General features: G+C 42.2%; 1 protein-coding gene across 3 annotated transcripts in view; it reads left to right on the top strand.

The window, feature by feature from the left end:
• The window catches only part of CYRIB (CYFIP related Rac1 interactor B), a 96,442-nt gene that overhangs the window by 13,066 nt on the left and 63,826 nt on the right, over positions 1 to 19,550 (top strand). Inside the window, exon 1 of one of the 3 annotated variants that reach the window (XM_033056029.2) lies at positions 7,810 to 7,886. The exons of the other annotated variants lie outside the window; for them this stretch is intronic. The gene's annotated coding sequence lies outside the window, so the exon portion shown is untranslated. Of the gene's footprint in view, positions 1 to 7,809; positions 7,887 to 19,550 lie in introns of those variants that run through there. 3 annotated transcript variants of the gene reach the window in all.

Here is a 19,550-nt window from a genome sequence, read left to right as displayed (position 1 = left end):
AAGCTGGAAACCAGCTCCTAGTGATCAGCTCACTGCATAACACATAGTAGAGACACTGTGCTGCTCCAACTTTTGTTCCCAGGTTTGTTGGTTTAGGACTAGCTTGGTGGTAGAAAGCCAATGTGTACAGCAGATCTCAGCATTTGTGTTTTCCTTTCACCTGTGACTTAGTCTGCAAGCTGCTAAGAGCAGGAATTGCACCAGTGGATTTTAAAGCATTGTACAAATATTTCCAACTTGGCTTTTTGAGTATGAAATTACTGAAGTTTAATGGTATCACTTTAGGCACTTAGAAGTTGTCAGAATGGGAGGTACCACTGCCAGGCTTTGTAGCCTTCTTGCTTAATGTCATACGAGAAGTCTGAGGTCAGAAATATGGTCTAAGCTTCAGAGTCACAGCCTAGCACCTCCCAGGAGAAGACCATTTTGCTTCTTTCCGGTTTTTAGCTTGTTCACTGTCTGAGACAGGAATAATTTAGAATCAGGAGAATATGAGCATGTATTTAAAAAGTCCCACTAGTTTGTGGTGCAATCCTGCAGAGCAGTGTGGTCATGGGGAAAAGCTGTCTAGTCTGATCATTAGCATAATAGGCACCTGAGCTGTGACTCCAGGAACCCAGATGTCTCGGATGGGACTGGATCCAGATTGGTATAAATAGGCACAGAATCTTTCCCAGCTCATGTGTGTGATTTATCAGCTGGACATAAAAACCATTATCTTTTAATCAATTGGGAAAACTAAGAATACATTTAAGGAATTACAATGTGCAATACCAGCTTTACTCTCTTTTCTAACTGAATGTGAAACAGCTGTATCTGGTGCTAGATTTAGCTCTAGGTGCCATATTCCTGCTCAGGAAAAGGGAAGAGAAAAACGTCTGGTGTGCAGTGTTACAGTTGCTCAGCAGAGGAAGTGCTTAAGTGCCTGCCTAAATGCTTTGTTTCATGGAAGTTCATCTGCACCCAGTCTGTCTCTCACAGATTACAGCACGGGAAAGTCCTGGCTTTCCATTTCCTCTGCTAGCAAACTCCTCCTTGCAGCTAGAGGGGCTTGTGCTTGTGGGACCAGTAAGGACTCTATTTCTGTCCCTTGAGCTACCCAGGCATCTTAAAATGACTGGGCTCAAAAATTCTGCTTCATAACCCAAATACATCTACCATGAGGGTGATAGGTGACTGGGAATTTCTTATCCCACAGAAAAAAGAGTGCTACCTAACCACTTCATATGAGGTCATGGGAGAGCCTACAAGAAAATGTGTGTACTGATGAGGAAAGGGTTTCTTCAAAGTTCTTTGCATTCAGCAATTTGGTTCACTAAAATGATTTTAATGCCTACTGCTCTTTGGAGCATATTGATGGGATTACAAGAAGGCAGCAGTATAAAGATGATTGCATCAAAACAGTGTAATTTTAAAGAGGTAGATGTAGTTGGTGAGCTAATAACTAAATCATGGTCTTTTTTTTCTCTCGTTATTCAGTAGCCTTGTACTCAATATCACTTAGATTACACACAAAGATAAATTTAGTTTATAGAAGTTGAAGTGAATGCTGCAGAACCAGTTGAGGTTTTGATTGACTAAGTTGAATTCTAATTTTCAGATGGGACCAAAAGGTCAGGTCCTTTCAAACTGAACTAGTGGTACAAGAGCAGAACAGTGGCAACAGTGACACTGCAGTCCTGAGGTGCTGAGCACACTCAGCTCGTGGTTGTGCCACTGGAGCTCAAGGAACACATCCTATGGGATGCAGCCTGAGAAGCTGTCTTGCCCAGCAGTACCTAACACTGCTGTTCTGTGAAGTCCATGTTTACCCACTGAATTTTGAAATTGTCCCCTGAGATTGATACTCTGCAAAGCCCTTCCCTGAGGTGCTTTAATTAAGTTACCTATTTCCCCAACAGAAGACTGCAACTTCCCCTGTGATGTGAATGGGAAACTAAGAACAGCTGTAGCAAAGGAAACAGCTGAGGCAAAGTGAAATGGTCTCTTGGCAATGTCCCTTGGTGACACCTAGACACAGCCCAAAAACCATTTATGAGCTAAATGCTGTTCTGAGGGCTTCTAATAAATGAATTAAACACTTTGGGGAAAAAGAAAAAAACAAAAAAACACCCACCAATAAACAAAAACCCTGCAATGATTACATCACGGCAAAGAATGTGATCAAAGTAAAAATACCAATCTCATGCTCCTGAGGTAGGCAGAAATTTCAATGAAATCAATGACTATTTGTTCCCATCAGGGCAGCACAACTGTGTTTGGTCAAAAACACTCAAATCAAACCAAAACAAAATCTGGGTTCTCTTCCAGAGAGTCATGAGCCAGTCTAACTCTCTGGGACATTGTCTTCCCTGTTCTCTGAAACATTGATTCTGTCCATTAACTAGAATACTATTACACTGCTGATTGGAAAAATTCTGTGGGGAAGAGAAGAAAAAGAAAATATAATGCTTGTGAGAAAGTTCCAGTTCAGATATATATTTTATTTCCTCCTGTGGTCCTGGTGGTTTACTTTGTGTAATAAACTGGCTTGACTGGGAGGTCATGTGAAACTCTGCCACTCTACATCACTGCATTTGCAGCCTCCTCTGGCTTGGTGAAGCCTTTACTTAAAGGCACTTACTGCTACTAAGGGTGAATAAATACAGTGACATTTAGGAGTTTACAGAGACATTTAGGAGTTTTGCTGGAGAAAGGTGCCTCTCATACAAGCAAAGGTGATGGCCCAGCACCTGCTGAGGTGATCACAGCTTTTACACTGCACTGAGCACTAACAGGTGCATCTGGGGCTTTTACTCCACTGTGTGCCATAAGTTCAGAAGTGCAGTCTGTGGCCATGGCCTCCTAAACTTGGCAATGCTGCATTTTCTCAGCTGCTTAGCAGGCCTCTTCCCTTGCCAGTTTGGTGCCAGCATAGGTTCACCACTGCAACTGCTCAAACTACGTCAGTGCAATGGAGTACATGTGGTGATCAGTGAAGAAATTCTGTATTTCACAAACTTTAAAAAAACAGCTTAAAGATCTCAGAATTTACTAGCATGTTCTGCTCTGTTCTGTAGCTGGTCTACTACTCTAATTTATCTTTCTATTTTCTAATAGAGATAAAACATGCTTAAAATAGCTGCAGTTCCTCTTTCCACCTTCCTCTATGCTTACTGGTCTGTAATCTTCTTCTAATGCAGGCTCAACACCTGACATTTTATCTTTTTTCTTCCTTTTTCTTCCCTATCTTATATAGGTGAGCTGTATTTTTGAGGTAAGGCAGCAAAACGTGAAAAAAAAACGAGATTTTTGTAAAATCTGCATTATTCTTGATCACAATCCAACTGACATGGCAGTGAACCCTCCTGTGTTATTTGACTTAAGGAAGTGTTCATTAATTGAGAGTGTGCTGTGTGTTTTAGCTGAGGCTCCCCACTTGAAGAGGTCTTGCTGATCTTCTGTAGGGAGCAACTGCATCACCAGATGAGCAAACTCGGAAATAATCTTGGACTTTGTAATGGCAGGAGAGGAGATGACTGATGCAATTAGTCACGTGAAGTGACTGGGGCATAGCATGAGGAGATGACAGCATTTCACCAGGTCTGTCAGGGTAAAAAGATTGAACTCCAGAAGCATCGCAGTTTTCCCACTTGTCACTTAAATATCAAACTGACCCTTTTTTGGTGGTGGGGGAAGGCATTCTGAGATTGTGAGTGCCTGTCTCCATGCACGTATAAAACATTGTAGCTGTTTGGCATGACAGTATCTGGAAGCACTTCAGGGATCCTTATGAGCATCCAGTGATTTGACCTTGGCTTTTTGTTTTGTCTGTGCTTCTGGAAATTTATGTAGATCGTTCATATTTTGTTACAACTGTTTATATTCTGAAGAGCGACATTCCTATCAGAGGATTTGTACTATCTAAATGAAAGCCCTGGAGGACTCTGTGGTATAAATGTGACTGCCTCTGCACTCTCTCATCTACTGCCACGGCATTTGACGTTAGTTTTATCTGAACTGAAAGGTGCTGTGAACCACAACAGTGTAACAAGGGAGCCCTGCAAAGCTGCCTTGCTTCCATTCTTGACATTTTCCATAAGAAATTTCATCTCTTTAACCACTTTTTTAAGAGAATAATCTTTAGCCATAGGATGTTTACTTTCTATTTTCATACATGTAATGGAAGGGCTATGGCTGTCCTCCCCCCCAGAACAAGCCAGGCTGCTGTCAGTGGTCAGGGCTCTCTATTGTCCCCACTGAGTTCACAAAGCTCAGGGTGATGGTCACTTCTTTTTCCCTTTGGACTCTCCCTCCCCTCAGCTACCATTAGGTTGAAAAGCAGCCCAAGTATCCCAACAGTGCATGGCACCTAAGGGCAGCTTTGCTTTATTTATCCATCTGGCCATCCATATATAAAGTCATCTTTTGTCACTGATATATACACACATATATGCAATACAAATACATCCAAGAGTACATTTCGAGCTTATTAATCCTTTCTTGATGAAAATGCTCTGACCTGTTTTCTTTCCTGTCAGGTATACCTACCTGACACCAATTAACTAACAAAATCCTCAGGCATTTAGCACCACAGGAACAGTTGAGTTCTGTTACCACTCTTTTATTCTATGATATTAATTGAAAAATACAGTCTTTCATTCTGTTTTACTCTTGTTGTTTTGGGAGGTTGTTTTCTTGGGGAGAATTTTAATATTTATTGCAGTGATAGCCTGATAAAATAATTTTGCACTCAGAAGAAGCAATTAAGAAATTAAAAGTGAAGGCAGAACTAATAGAAAATTGCTGGGTTTTTTAGTCATGCAGCATTTTCCACAGTGTTCAATAATTTTTTATGCTTCAATTATTACGTGGGATGTGGATATCTTAGTGTGCAGCTGCTGTTAAAGCATCAGTGATGCTCTGTATCTGGGCATTCTTGTCTTCTGAAAGATGTGAGATCCAAATCAAAGGTTACAGAAACTTACAATTTTGGAGAACCCTAAAGAGTATATATTATTATAAAGCTGCTCCTGGTTTCGGTAGGAAATTTTCTTTCTAACCCCACCCTGCCAAGCCCCAAGTGCTTTATAATGTTATGAGCAACAAAAACTGATCATCCCTGAGGCTGGTTGTGTGTAGTTCTTTAGTTCTGTGTAGCAGGACAAAGATCTATAGTCTGACAGGTGAGACCTCCCCCAGTTTCTATTAAGCCCAAAGAGTAACGAGTCCAACATTAACTCAGAGCCCAATCCTACTTCCCTGAATTCAGTTCAGTGGGACCTGGATCACCTCCTGCCTGGTACACGGACTTGTAAAGCTCTGTGGACTTTAGAGAAGATGAGGATGTGGTAATGACCTGCCTCATCTCAGGAAGGAGTGTGCATCAATTCACACCTCAAAATTTGTATCCACTGTAAAAAAATCCTTTCTGTGGCGGAAGTGAAAAGCCATGTCAAGCATTTGCTCAGCCACTTACAGAAATCACACACAGGAAGAAGTGGAACTTCTGACATTCTGCTGAAGGTGCTTCTGTGAAAATCTTTTTTCATATCCTCTTTGACATCTCCTCTGTTTGCTCCAGTCTGTACAAACCAGTCAGAGCCTCCAGAGCTTGCCTGAGCACTGCCCCTTCCCTGCTTAGGTGAAGGCAGTGGGCAGGTATGTGGTACACCAGCCCTGGTCTTGCCTGACTGCTACCCAAGGACCAAAACTCAAGTGTGGTGATTTCCTTTGAGTTCACCAAACAGGTTTTGCAGCTGAACTATACTCACAAATGGCTTCGTTCATATTCCAGGATACTCTTTTAGCTAAAATATTTTAAAGTTATTATAGTCAATTCATATATCTTGAATCCTAACAAGTTAAAGACACACTAAATTTATCAGATTAAGTCAACATATATGTAGGTATGAAAATAAAAACGGAAATACACTGACATAGAAATAAATCTCTGAGCTATTTTCCATTTTTGTGCTTTCTCGGTGGGCTTGAGGGTACCTGATATTCACTAATACCTGCAGTTAGCAAACTGCTATCAGGCTTCTGAAGAGAAACTAAAAGGAAGTGGTTGGACTGTGAGGTGGTTGGTTTGTCTCTTTCAGGTTGATAAACACTCTTTGATCACAGCTGTATTGACAATGTTTTACAATTCAAGGGTGCAAGTTTTGTCCTGGCAGTGTCTGCGCACTCCTGCCTGGCTGTCCCGCTCTGAGCCACTCCCAGCGCAGCCTCACTGGACGCGCTGTGAACTCCCCTTGGTGTCACAGCAGCTCAGTGTGAAGGCCAGGTGAGAATCCACAGCAAAATTTAGAAAAGCATTGTCTAGATTCCAGGTTACATTAAGAAAAAAAAAACCAAAAGCAAGGCAGAACAAAACCAGCAAGACTTTTAATTTTTTTCTTTCTAACTAGGTCTGTGTGGAATTTTACTAAAGCAGCAAGCCCTAAAACAAGGGATTAGAGCAATCCTTCTGTTTTGGCAAATTTATCCACAGCAGGAGAAGCAGTTCAGGGTGTGAACTGTCCCTGTGTGAGGATACCAAACTCCAGGGTGTGATACGGAAGGTGAAACCTTCATAAAATTAGAGAATCGCAGAATATGCTGAGTTGGAAGAGACCCACAAGGAAGACTGAGTCCAAATGCTGGTCCTGCACAGAAAACATGTAATTAAGTCCATGGGATGTTCTTAAAACACATTTTTGTGTTGAGAGTTATTTAGAATCATTTATGCTGGAGGAGACCTTTCAGATCATTGAGCCCTTCCATAAACTTGCAGCGGTCACCACTAAACCACGTCGCCAAGTGCCACAGCTATGTGTCTTTTAAACACCTCCAGTGATGGTGACTCCACCACTTTTGTGGGAAGATTGTTCCAATGCTTGGCAACCATTTCTATTAGGATTTTTTCCCTAATTTCCAATCTAAACCTTCCCTGGTGCAACTTGAGGCCATTTCCTCTTGGCCTGTCTCTTGTCACTTGGGAGAAGAGACCCTGCCTGGCTATACACTCCTTTCAGGGAGTTGTGGAAAGCCAAAAGGTACCCCCTGAGGCTCCTTTTCTCCAGGTTAAATAACCCTATAACTCCACGTGGGTTTTTTTTCCTGATTTTTAAACACATTTTGCACGTCTTTTGCGTTTTCGGGGAGATGGAGGTGGAAAGCGTTCCAGGATCAGCCTCAGCGCTATGGTACAGGGCTTTGGCAGCATTCACTGAGGGATGGAACGTCCCACGTTTCTTTTATTATTTATTTATTCATTTTTGCTGTGATCCACCTGGGAAGACACTTCTGAAAGGCTTTAAGCCAGCAGCCCCGTTTTTCCCAGAGAAGGACCACCCCATCTCCCTTCCCAACCTGGCTTTGCCAACTACAAACACTTTAAACCCCCGAGCCAGGCCTCAGGAAGCACCAGAATCACCCAGCTGGCTCCAGGACGATCGCTAATGCTGATTGAGTGACGTTAATGAGCTGTTCCTGGGGGGCTGCGGGAACACAGCGGCCCCTTTAAGGGGTTGCCCCACTCGCCGCCTCGCCCGCCCGCCTCTCTTTCGCTCCCCCGCCCGTGCCCGAGACACTGGGAGTCGAAGCAGGTGCATGCGCAGTGCGCTGGCGGCCGGGCGCGCTTGCGCAGTCACCTGCTGCTGGCCGCCCCCCGGTACATCCGGGTCAGCGCACGCCCGCCCGCACGGCCGGTGCCCGCGGTGCTGTGCGGCCGCTCCCCCCCGCTCCCCCCTCCCTGCGCGCGCTCCCGCCGCTCGCGCGCGCTCCCGGCGCGCTCCCGCCACCCGCGCGCGCCGCTCCGTCGCTGCTCCGGCCGAGCGGGGGAGGCGGCGGCTCCGGCTCCGCTCCCGGTCCCGCTCCCGCTCCGGATCCCGGTCCCGCATCGCCGCGCGCGGGGCGGCTCGGTGAGTGCCAGCGGCGCGCAGGGCGGGAGGGGCCGGGCGGGGCGCTCGCCGCTGCATCCCCCGCCTTCCCCGGGCGCCGGCGGCGCGACCCCCGCCCCGTTCCCGCGGGGCCCCGTTCCCCGCCCGGCTCCAGCTGTTGCTCTCCCCGCTCCCCCAGCGCTTCGCAACTTCTCCCGTCCCGCCGCCGCTTCCCCCCGCACGCCCAGGAGGGGCCCCGGGGCGCGGGGGAAGCGCCGGCGCTGCTCCCTCGCCGGGGGAAGCACGCGGGTCACCGGGGACCGGCCGCCCTGCCCGGGGCTGCCCCGGCGGCTCCTTGCCCCGCGGCGGGCACGGGCTCCGGCTGGCGCGCGGTGAGTGCGGGCGGCTCCCCGGGATGCAGGTAGTGCCGCGGGATGCGGGGCGGAGTGACAGTGTTAATGGATAACGGGAGCGGCGGGAGGGGAGAGCCTGCGAGGGACATCTGCAGCCTTTCGGAGTGTGGCTGAGCATGCAGGGTTCAGCGGAATACAGCGAGCCTTGCAAATTTGTCATGGTTAGGGTGTATCCTGCAGGTTTGTGTGCAGCGCTCTGATGCTGGGGCTCTCATTCCAGGTGGGGTTAAGGTGAATTTGGAGTCTGTAACTGGAGAGTGTTGTTTCTAACCTATTCATTATATAGCCGATAAAATCAAATTTTAATTGCATTATAATTTTCTCCCATGTATTTTGAGAAATAGGATGCCCGCAACTTAATTTTTTCTACTTTTTAATCTGGTATCATATCCCACTTGGTAAAAAAAATATAAGAAGTTTCTTCACAGAAGCATTTGAGACCCCAAAGAAATCAAGGGACTGTGTGCTATGAAGGTTTTAAAAGTTTTTTTTCCTTTATCTGTTCCATAGCATAAGCATCCTGGATCCAAAAGTCAGCAACAGTGTGACAGCTGTCATACTGCTGTGATAGTTGAGTCTTACTAACATTTAAAATGTCATTCTGAGTTTCTGGTAACATAATATGGAAATACAAGTGTACATTAGCATGTATGTTAATCCTCAAACCAGTAAAATATTTTCTAGATTGATCTGATAATCTGTGTTCTTCCTTATTGCTGTTTCTAGTAGTAAAAGTTGCAAAGTCTCTTCTTGCTCAAATTCTCTCCCCCTCCATTGACACAGAATCTTCTTTCTTTGTGCTCTAACTGCTTGGACTTTAAATACATCTTTTAGTTAATCAGCACTTTTTGTTGTAGGTTGTGGCAGATTTGGGTGTTGGACAGTAAATAGCCTGAGATTACTTTTGTCAAGGTTGGAGCATGGATTCAAACTTAAAACGTTCCCCCTAATGAATACCTTTGTCCAGCAAGGTGTGTTGTTTTGCAGAATGTGTCTTTGGTTCTGTGTGGCAAGCTTAACAGCAAAATCCTAAACCACATGAATAAGATACTGCTGTTACATGAAGTTGGATTGTTTCTTGCCTGGCATAGAGAGAGTATTCTATTGTTGAAACAGAAGCTTTGAGTAGGAGAGAAGATAGCTTTTTATCCCAGTCAGACTGTCAGATTTGTTATTGCATATATTAGCTGTCTGAGAGCAGGGGCTGTGGAAAGAAGTGATCCCAGGATCTGTTTTAGAAGTACCACGATCATGTGAAAATAAGGAATGAATTTGATCCCATCTGTTATGCAACTTCCATTTGTCGTCAGGTGCTCTAGATTTTCTTCCTTGTTTGCAGTTTAGCTGGGGCCACCTGAGGGGACAGATTGTAGAAGAGTTTGTCTTCTGAAAGTCTCTTCCTCTTCCTGTGAAACCTTCCCAGCACTGGCTGTGGCAACCTGGTGTCAGCCAGTTCTTTTTTTACGTACAAAATTATCCTGTCCCTTTATCTGGGTTTGTGTGAGTTCTATCTCTCGATAAAGAGCAAAAAGGAATCAATTTTCTATTGTGTCTATCAGTTGTTATATATATTTGCAAAAGAATTAATTGTTAAATTAATTGAATGCAATAGTTTAAAGACACTTGGGGGGCACCTTAAGGTCGTCACCAGACCTCTAACAGTGCTTACTAAACTCTTGGAATTAATACTGTAAAGAGACAGAAGGGTGGGGAATATTTGTATTGCAAACTACTGAATTATTGAGTAATACAGTAACAGAAATTGTCATTTGGAAAAGCATATGTAGGGGCCACTTTGGATTTCTGCAGCTGCTTTGGCATGGTAAACATAAATGCAGATTTTTTTCCTCTCACTGTGTATCTTGGCGAATACAGACAACACAAACAGCCCGCAGTCCCCTTTTTCTTGTTCCTGCCTGCCAGCTGGGGGCATAGATGGAACCAAGGCATATCTTGATGTAGTGGAGACAGGCAAAATTAAAGCTTGTGTACAAGGAGTTGGATTTGTTTTTTAAGCAGGTTTGTGTGTGGCTGTTGTAGTTAATTTGGTTGGTGGTTTTTAGGAAATGATGACACTAGTATAAGTCAAGGTTGTCACCTTTGCCTGTCCTACCTAAAGGCTTGTTCTCTTTAATTATACCAAGAGATTCTGTCATTGAAGTAGATGGGTATAGGTTGAAAAGAATGACTCCTGTTTGTTACAGTAATGTTAACTACCCTGAAGTACATTACTAATCAATTTTATGAGACATGTTCATCATAAAAAATGTTTGAAAATACATCTTCAAAGCTGAAATATTCTGAGTGTTGTCAAATTGCATCTCATGGATTATCAGCTGTCAAGCAAATGTGCTACAGGCAAGGCATGCAGCTCATGTGAATATATGTGCTGAATCCACACAAGGCTTGAATGTCAGTGCAAGCTCCTGTGCTTAGAACCAGGATGCAGAGAGTTGTTCTGTAGTCAGTTTGGTCCAACTGAATCCCTCCAGTCTGTCAGCATGGCTTCAGAGGTGATGAGGGTGCAGGGACTGGGGATATGAAGGCAGCTCTGCTTGGACTGGGGAGAGTTAAGTGCTGGGGGGTCCTGAAGAATTGGCACTGCTTGCTGGCTGTGGCACCTGAAATACATGCATCAGTTAGGTAGGGTAAGAATTATTGCAAATCATTTTCCAGTTGTTAATGTTGGCCACTTGTATGTACTATTTGATGTCTTTTCTGTTCCCATTTGTTTATGTATACCAAGAGCACTTTAAAATAAATGGGTGGAGGTCTTGCACACCTCTTAAGTTTTCATTTACTATTAATCTATGGCCATATAAGCTTTACTTAGTATCAGTATTTTCTTCCTTATGATCGTGGAAAATTTAACACCTCTACCCAATGTAGAGAAATCTGCATTTCTCTTCATGTTTACAAAGACAGGGACTTCATTGCCTTTAATTTCAGGATCTCTTATAAAATCACCTCAGTTTCCCCCTATCTGTGATTCAAGAATGTTCTCCTGAGTGCCACAAGTTGGCTGCTGCAGCTGGCAGAGTGTTTCCAACTGTCTAAAATTTGCTGAGAGTAATAGGCTCTTACATAGGCGCTGTTTTACATTTACAGTTCCAGTGTTTACTGGGGATACGTGTATTGCAATCATATAAACAGCAGAGCTTAACAGAAACCAACAACAATGAGCAGTTTTAGAACTGACTAGGTAAAGCTGAAAGTATTTTTAGCTGCAGCACTTTCTCCTGTGTTCCCCATCTCCTGTGGTTTTAATTGCATTCTGCTTTTTAGAAATGGCATTTTGTCCTCTCTGTCACATGAAAGCCTGATGTACAGAATGCCTTCACTGTGGAAACAGTGAAACTAGTTATAGGCAAAGCGTAATTGAAAGGTGTAGGGAAAATGATGCATTCTTTGCTTTTCACTCATGATCATTTGAATTTCAGGATAGTAGTAAGACAGCTTGTGAGGTAAGGGCTCACCCTGTCTTCTCAGTCCATTTATGTTGCTTATGAACTCAGATCTGTTGTTACAACCTTTATTGTCTGATTATGCTGCCCTCTTCATTTACTGCCACTATTGAATATGGTGATATTGATGAAATGTTTAGTAATTTATTTCTGGTTAACTCTGACAATGTTAATGCTGTCCATGTAATTGATTTGTAAAAGTATTTTTGATTCCAGGCTTATCTTTGATTGCTCTTTAGGATTGCTTTTTCAGCATCTAGGAAAAGAATTTTTATGATTCTAGTACCTAGAAAAGTATTGACTGATTTCAGTGTCTTGGGAAAGGCTGTTGTTTGCCTTCTTTGCACTAACCTGAAGTTCTGATGCTGCATTTGGGCAATCTGACTGGCCAAACCTGCTATTTTTTTTTTTTTTTTTTTTACTACATGAAATCATTGTGGGACTGTAGGAAAACTGGCGACTAAATATCTCTACAATGAAGGGGTTGTACATAAGTACAATCTTCAAGTGTACAAAACTAGTTTTCTGTAATAATGTGTGTATGGAGGATATATTTTTATTCTTTTACTCCTGTTCAGTGAAAATGCTATATGGTTTGTGGTCTTGGTTACTAAGTGTTGGACTGATTCTCTGGCTTGTATCTACAGCACTAGGGATTCCCAGGTGGTCCCTGGGCAGACAGTGTTACTGGGTCTGGGACAGCTTAGCTTGTGAGATTTGAGTGCATTCAGTTTGGTGTGGCTGTAGCTACAAAAATAGCATGCCTTGCAAAACAGGCCTTCTGTCTGCCACCCACACCAAAACCTAAAGCTTGATCCTACAGGCAGTTAATACGTTTATCTGGGAGGCTGATTCCATCAGCAAATGCTTTACCTGAAATTGGTGTCCACCAGGCAAAAAAAAAGTTTTATATTGGTAATCACTTTATATATAAGAAAGTGCAGCAGAACACTGTCCTAGATACATTTTTAAAAGCACTTTTTGCTTCAGACTACAGGGCTTAAATGTTCCCGAGTAGCAGGAGGCAGTTCTGTGAGCAAATTCTGTTTAACTGGCGTAGTTCAAAAGACTCTTAAATTCAACCATGAGGCAATTCTGGTTCTCCTTCAGTACTAGATGATTAAATTAAATGGAGTGTTAGCGTGAGTAACTTTTTCTGGTGTACTGCACAAGGTAATAGATGAGTTCCTAGGAGCCTTAGTTGTAAATTAGGTGACTGGAAAGCCCCGTTTCTGTGTCTAGTGGCTGTAGCAGTTGAATAACTTCAAAAGTGAGAGCTAATTGTGTATTCTCCCAGTCAGATGTGGCACTGGATGATGGCTGGTTCTCCTTTCTATTATAGCAGTCTTGTGGGTAACATCCTCCTGGAAACAGATTTCTTGCCTTTCTGTGTTGCACAACAAAGGTGTTTGTTTCAGCCTCTGATGTACAAATCAGTTTGACCCTCTACTGAATAAAAAACAAAAAACAGACGGTTTTCTGAATTCTAGCACTGTTATTCTGGAAAAAAAACCCCAAAACTGTAAGAATTAATAAGAAATATATTCATAACAGGGTTGTTTTTTATTTTGGGAGATTTTTGTGTTTGGGAGAGGGTTTGGGTTGGTTTTTTTCTTTGTTTTTCTTTGGGGGGGTGTTGTTGTTTAAACAAAACCTTCCTGTTTAGTGTCCTTGAAAGTGAAAATTCTTAGGCAAACTGCATTCTGGGCATGAGAAGACAGTTCATTTCTTGTTGTATTTGCTCCTTTTATGTGCTGAGACATACGGTTACTTGAAACTGTTCCCTTCAAAGGTGGAAGTGAAATATGTAACCACTAGACTTCATGAGGCTTCATTTCGAAGATAAAATTGCTGACCTTTTATATAAATGAAGATCATACAGACAAGAGAGCATTGTGTAAGGATTGCTTATGGAAGCAGTTAATTGATTTGGAGTTTAGATTTCCTGCTTCTGTGTGGGGAGATGTGGATTTGTCAGCTGAACAGGCAATTGAATTGTAATGATGGTTTGAAATTTTTTGCTATGGCTACTTTGCTTGTTCCCATGTATAACTGACTAAAGTCATGTTCTCCTAAGCACTAAAATAGTAAATGCTTACCTTTGCATCTTGGAGAATTAATTCAGAGCTGAAATAATTTCTTAGCAGGAATAACAGAACACCATAGTCTAGTTTATATCTCCAGCCTTGAAGTTTGGATGGCAATCCTACAAGAACTTTCAACTAGTATAACAAAGCACAAGTTGTTTTCTTGTCTCTTCTGAAGTTTACTCTTTTACCAGTGTTCAAAGTTTTTATGGGGAAACTCACCATTATTCTGTAATTCTGGCTTCTTAATAAACATGGGTAGAATTGTGTCCTGGTAGGAAACTCTCTGTAGGTGTGTCTGGCAGTAGAGTCTAGTAAATGGCAGTGTAAGAGACTGTTGATTAAGACCTAATATTTTGAGTGTGATATAATATTGATGTTAATATTGTGTCAGGTTTTCAAAGGAATTTCAGTCAAGCGACTTCAGAAACTGCCGAAAGTGAAGCTTGGGAACAGATGCTGTAACAGGAGTCTTAAAATTTGACAGCTCTTCAAATAACTAGTGTGTCTCTGCTTTAGAGCAGAGTGTTTTTGCAGGGCTGATGCCTCTCACTTTGCTTTTCTCCCTTTCCATAGTCCAGAATGGGCCTCAGCTTGACCCCATGATAGTCCTATGAAAACTCATGCTCTAATAAACATGTGTCCAGGCAGGCAGCATGGAAGAAGAAGAAATGGGTTTGGGTGGAGAGGACAGCTGAGGTGAGAAGAGATGGCAATTAACTCACAGGAGGAGCAAGCTTTGAGTTGAAAGCAAGGAAGAATATTAATTAGAATCTGGGGCTAAGTTAGGCCCAGGTTGATGATAAAGTAGCACATAGGTTGGGTTGTGAGCGCTTTGGCTGTGTGTAAAGTGTTGGTCAGTACTGAGGGAGTGTGTGGGAATGATACTGCCTCTCACCCGGTGTCTTGGGGATATCAAGGTAAATGAGGACTTACTGGACAAAGGAAATATATAAAAGAGAGCTGATGGACAGGAGTAGTAGGGGTAAAAGCTAGGATTTTGTAAAGAAGGCAGATAAGTCTGTTGGACAAGAAACTTGTGATGGTAAAAGTAGAGTTAGAAAACATGTAAGGAAGAGGCTACAGTGAAATAAGCAGAGTTTTGTCCATTGCCTTTGGTAGCTAATGTGTCTTCACCACTTTAGCTTAATATGTATCTCTGAGTGGTAAAAATTTGTGAGCAAATGGTTCTGATTCTGGTCAAGAGCTACGTAACTTCAAGGATGAATCGTCTGGGCTCATCTGCTGGTTAAGAATTTATACTGTTTGTGTGCAAAGCAGTGCTCTAAAGTCCAGAAGCTGCAGAAAACAAGCAGCCATGAATATGTAATTGTAGGCCATTCTCCCATTAGTGCCCTGCTTCATCTCTCCAGGTGTCTGGGGCTATGTCTGTGTTCTGTCAACATAGTGTTCAACAGTATGTCTTCATTGCTTTAGAGACTGCACCATGCTCGTGCTAGATTGCTCCAGAGAAGGAGTTAATTTCCTCACGGATAGTCTGGTGCTGCTTTCTGTGAAGTTACTTATTCTCAGAATGGTCTAGTGAGATGAGGAAGTAGTTTGCTTCCTATTTTACAGGAGGAGCGAAGGCACGGAGAAGTTCAGTTAGTTTTGCATGATTAGAAATGACTGTAACCTGACTCTTTTTAGACTGCTTTACATATTGCAGCCACATCCCCACAGAACTTGCCACTTTTCTCTTGCTATGATAGCCTTTTAATAATGAATTCTAAGGTCACAGTACTTGTGTTTGTAGTCTCTTTGGGCATGTAGCTCCCTAATCAAATCTGGGAACGAGGCAGTGCTCCAGGTCCTGCTGGTTATAGCAGCAGCAGGACATGGCCATTCAAAAAGGCAAAGTTGTTTCTAGTTTCTCCTTTTCTAACTATGTTGCTTGCTCAGAGAAATGAGGAAGTGTTAATTCCGGCATTGTGTGACTCTGGAGAACTTGTTCTCTGGTGTTAGTAGCTGCTTTAAGCATTTGGTACTGATGCATTCCTTCTCTGTACTGTATTCACACAACTTTAGGGACAAACTGGCACATGTTGTAAAAAGACACCTACTTGGTGTTTAAGTGTGATGGAGAAGTTGAAGTGCTGTTGCAGCCTTATTAACAGGATTGTGGGCATTTAATTTCTTTCTCTGCTTTATGGTGAGGGAAGGAGAGATGAGCTGTTTCTCAGCTTAACTGTTTAATTTGACAGACAGTTCTGTCCTGCTGTCACCACTGCACCCATAAGTTCTTTCTGTTTTGGAAACCCTTGTGGATTCTTGAGGTTCTCTGTAGAAATGAAATGGTATTAACCAAGGTAAGCAGTATAAAACTGCTGTTTCTTCTGTCACTAGAAGGAGTGGTAAAAAACCTTTTGCTACCCTTTTGGGGTTTTGATGGTTTATGTGTGTGGGTTTTAAATGTTTTTTAATTTTTTAAAAATTTTGAATCATGCTCATCACTCAGTTTTTCTTGGAAGCTTCTTTTCTAAAGAGAAATACTATGAACTAAGTTTATTTGGGTTAGAAAACTATAGTTTTTAAAAAAGGGAAAAGCGTTTATTCCTGGTTAAAGAAAAAACCATTACCCTCTACTGGCAGAGCTGTGGTGTTTTGCCTTTTCTTACCAGACCTGCTCGTGTTGGCTTATGTTCAGTTAATATTTGGCTGACCAGCTTTTCAGCTTGGAGGACTAGAAATACTTCTGCTGTAGAATAAATTTGGTGGAAACTTGCTCTCTCTTGAAAGAGTGGCATTCATTGATTGCAAATCTCTCTTCAATCTTAAGTTAGAGAAAGGAATGATCACAGGAGTGCTTTTGATCTCAAGAGTCACTCTGGGTTTCTCAGAAGCACAGCTGGCTTCTGATGTGATATTGGGAATGTGACAAACATTGGTGTTCAAGCCTGAGGTACCTTTGTGTGGAAAAGGACACATTAAAAAAGATTTTAAACAATTAGAACCTCAGGTGCTGTTTCTGGCCTTATGTAGGCTTTTTGTGTGTTTAGTTATGTTATCTGTCAGCTCTGCCCCACCTTTACCTCTGTGGGTGGATTTATTCAGTTGAAGTCTCTTCAGTTCACGTAGGAATTGTAGTGGCACTTTATAAAGGAACACGAACTGCAACATGCTGAAGCATAGCTACGAGTGGGTGAGTCAGGAGAGAGCTGAGGCTGCAGCACTAAAAAGAAAAGGAAGTACAGTCATGATAAAACTTTATTTAAAAAGGGGAAAAAAGCAGTCAAAAGCTATCTGTCTCCAGAGGATGGAACGCAATAAAGTGATACAGTTTGTATCTTGGTTACTCTCCGTGTGTACAGATTTTTTGTGTGTATAAACACCACACGTGCACCCATGTGCTTGGTGTGTTTGCACACTGTGCAGATAGTCAGCTGGACTGTGTTTCAAGACACTACTCAAGCAGGGCAGTTTGTAGCCAAAGGAAATTTGAGCTGATGTAGAACCTACATGTACTTTTAGGAAACTAATATTTTAATTGCTGGTCAAAATACTCCAATGATTTTTGAGCCCCTGTTTTGGTATATGAGTGCTACAGCCTTTGCTTATGCTTGTGTTCCATCTGTTGAAGGCAGATTCTCCCTGCCAGGGGCAGGCATGCACACACTCCCTCAGCAGGGCACTGTGTGTTGCTGACAGTTGTCAGGAAATAAAAAATGCTGTGTACAGTAAAGTTTGATTTCTCACAATGTGTTGGATTTACAGCACTGCCAGAATGGTTCAGCATAATTATGTGGTTTTGATGTATATGCCATAGCTTCAGTGAAGGAACTAAAAATCACTTACTAAGTTCCAGTAATTTGTGTTTAGCTTCCACAGCTTTTACTTCCTCTGAGAACATGTCATCTTTGGTCTTAGTATTTTAGCATGTTAAAAAAAGTTGAAAGTCAAACACTTTCTTTAAAATGAAAAGCACAATTGTTGTCTTTTTTCCTGGTCTATTTCCTGGTTCTGAATCAGTGTTTGAAAAAAGCAGCGAAATAAAAAACCAACCAAATGTATTTACTTGGCAAAATGTTTTTCTCTGCAAAAGGATTGGTGTTTTGTTTTTGTGATGTGTTGTAAATGAGCACAAATTTAATTTCACAGTTCAAGATACTTCTTCATAACTTAACCATAAGAAAGATAAGCTGTTTTATGTTGGTACTTCAGCATATCTCTTTTCAATGACAGTGTTCTATCTTTCGTTACAACTTTTTAAAAGTCCAGGGACAGAAAAAAATGAAGACAGTGAGTGAAAGGCTTGTTAGATATCTCTGAGCAGTCATCATATTGCTTTGTAAATACCCTAATTCTTTGAAGTGCTTGTCTGTAGTTTTTTGTTTGATTTAAAGCTGGTTTATTTAAGGTATTGTTTTTCCCCCTTGCCTTAGGCAGTCCCAGAGAATGAATTTCTGCACTTCATCTGCTGCCCTTCCCTGAAGGAGGGCACCTCGAAAAGTATTTTCTCTCTTCTCAGGCGGTTATTGTGTGTAACATCATCTGTGCCTCACTGCTGTCAGCTGTGCTCTGCCTCACAAATTGCTGAGGCTGCTGTTACAGGACTGGCTGTAGCGGAAATGTGGAGGCTGTGTCCTGCCTGCAGTGCTGTAATAGAAGTAACTGGGAGGTGGGGTTCATGCTCTTGTTTTACGTCTGCTCAGATAGTTTCACTCTCACCGCTCTGTCCTTCCTTATCTTTTATTTAGCACTTACGTAAAAGGCTCTTCTTGCTTGTACTTCAGGAAATATCTGACATAGATAGCATTCTTTGTGTTTTCTTTTGCTCTTACCAGTCAGACTTTTCTCTGCTTTATGCTTCCCTTGAATGCTCCTAAGCCAGAAAGTTTAGACTGAACTTTAAACTTTAACTGAAAAGAGCTACTAGTAGAGTCAAATTGAGTAGTACAGTAGGTCTGGTTGTTATCCTACTCCTTCTTTCATTTAGCATCATTAATATTTTTAATCATCTCTACAAAGCTGAGGCTAGAATTGCCTGAAAAGGAAGTTGTTTGAATTTTGTGTTTGAACTTTCCTTTTTTTTTTATAGAATGGTTTGGGTTGGAGGGAACCTTGAAGATCACCTAGTGCCAAGCCCCTGCTCCTGATGGAGAACCTGTTTATCAGTTCTGAATGCAGGGCCAGTCAGGCCAGGAGTCCAGAGAGGTTTACTTTGAACTGTGCTTTGCAATTGGTGCTGGCTTGTTGAATAGGACATGGCTTCATTTCTTTTTCCTTTTTTTTTTTTTTTCTTTCCCTTTCTTCCTTTATGCTGATTCTCAGGGGTTCTCAGTACTTGTAATTGGGGCAGACTGTAGTAGTCTGGTTTGCATTTCTGACAAATACTCCTTTTGGGTCTGGGTAAAGTTTATAGTGCAGAAGCAAACTTTTCTTTGTGAGTAGCCATGAGACACTATTCTTTTCCAAAGCAGTGCTTCCAGAAAAACCAACAAAATCTTACTTTTGCAGTGAAACTGATCTTCAGTGTCAATATTTCAAACTTTTCTAGTATCATTTGAGAAGAGCTAAATTCAGCGTCTTCTGCCTGAGATTTTACAGTGGAATACATTTGTGCATTTCTTAGTTATAGGGCAGCAATTCTGAAATCTCTCTTGGCTTTTGTAATTTTTCTTGAACAAGTTTGGCAAAGGTAGTGTTTTTTACTTAGACAGGTGAAGTCAATATCCTTTTGTAGGTTGCTTATGAAAAGAAGCCTGTAGGGGAAGTTTGGCTCTGGCACAGTAGCCTTGTCCT

Source organism: Catharus ustulatus, chromosome 1 (assembly GCF_009819885.2).
Source record: "Catharus ustulatus isolate bCatUst1 chromosome 1, bCatUst1.pri.v2, whole genome shotgun sequence".
In the NCBI taxonomy this organism is placed as follows: Eukaryota; Metazoa; Chordata; class Aves; order Passeriformes; family Turdidae; genus Catharus; species Catharus ustulatus.
This window is presented reverse-complemented; position numbering and strand designations above follow the sequence as displayed.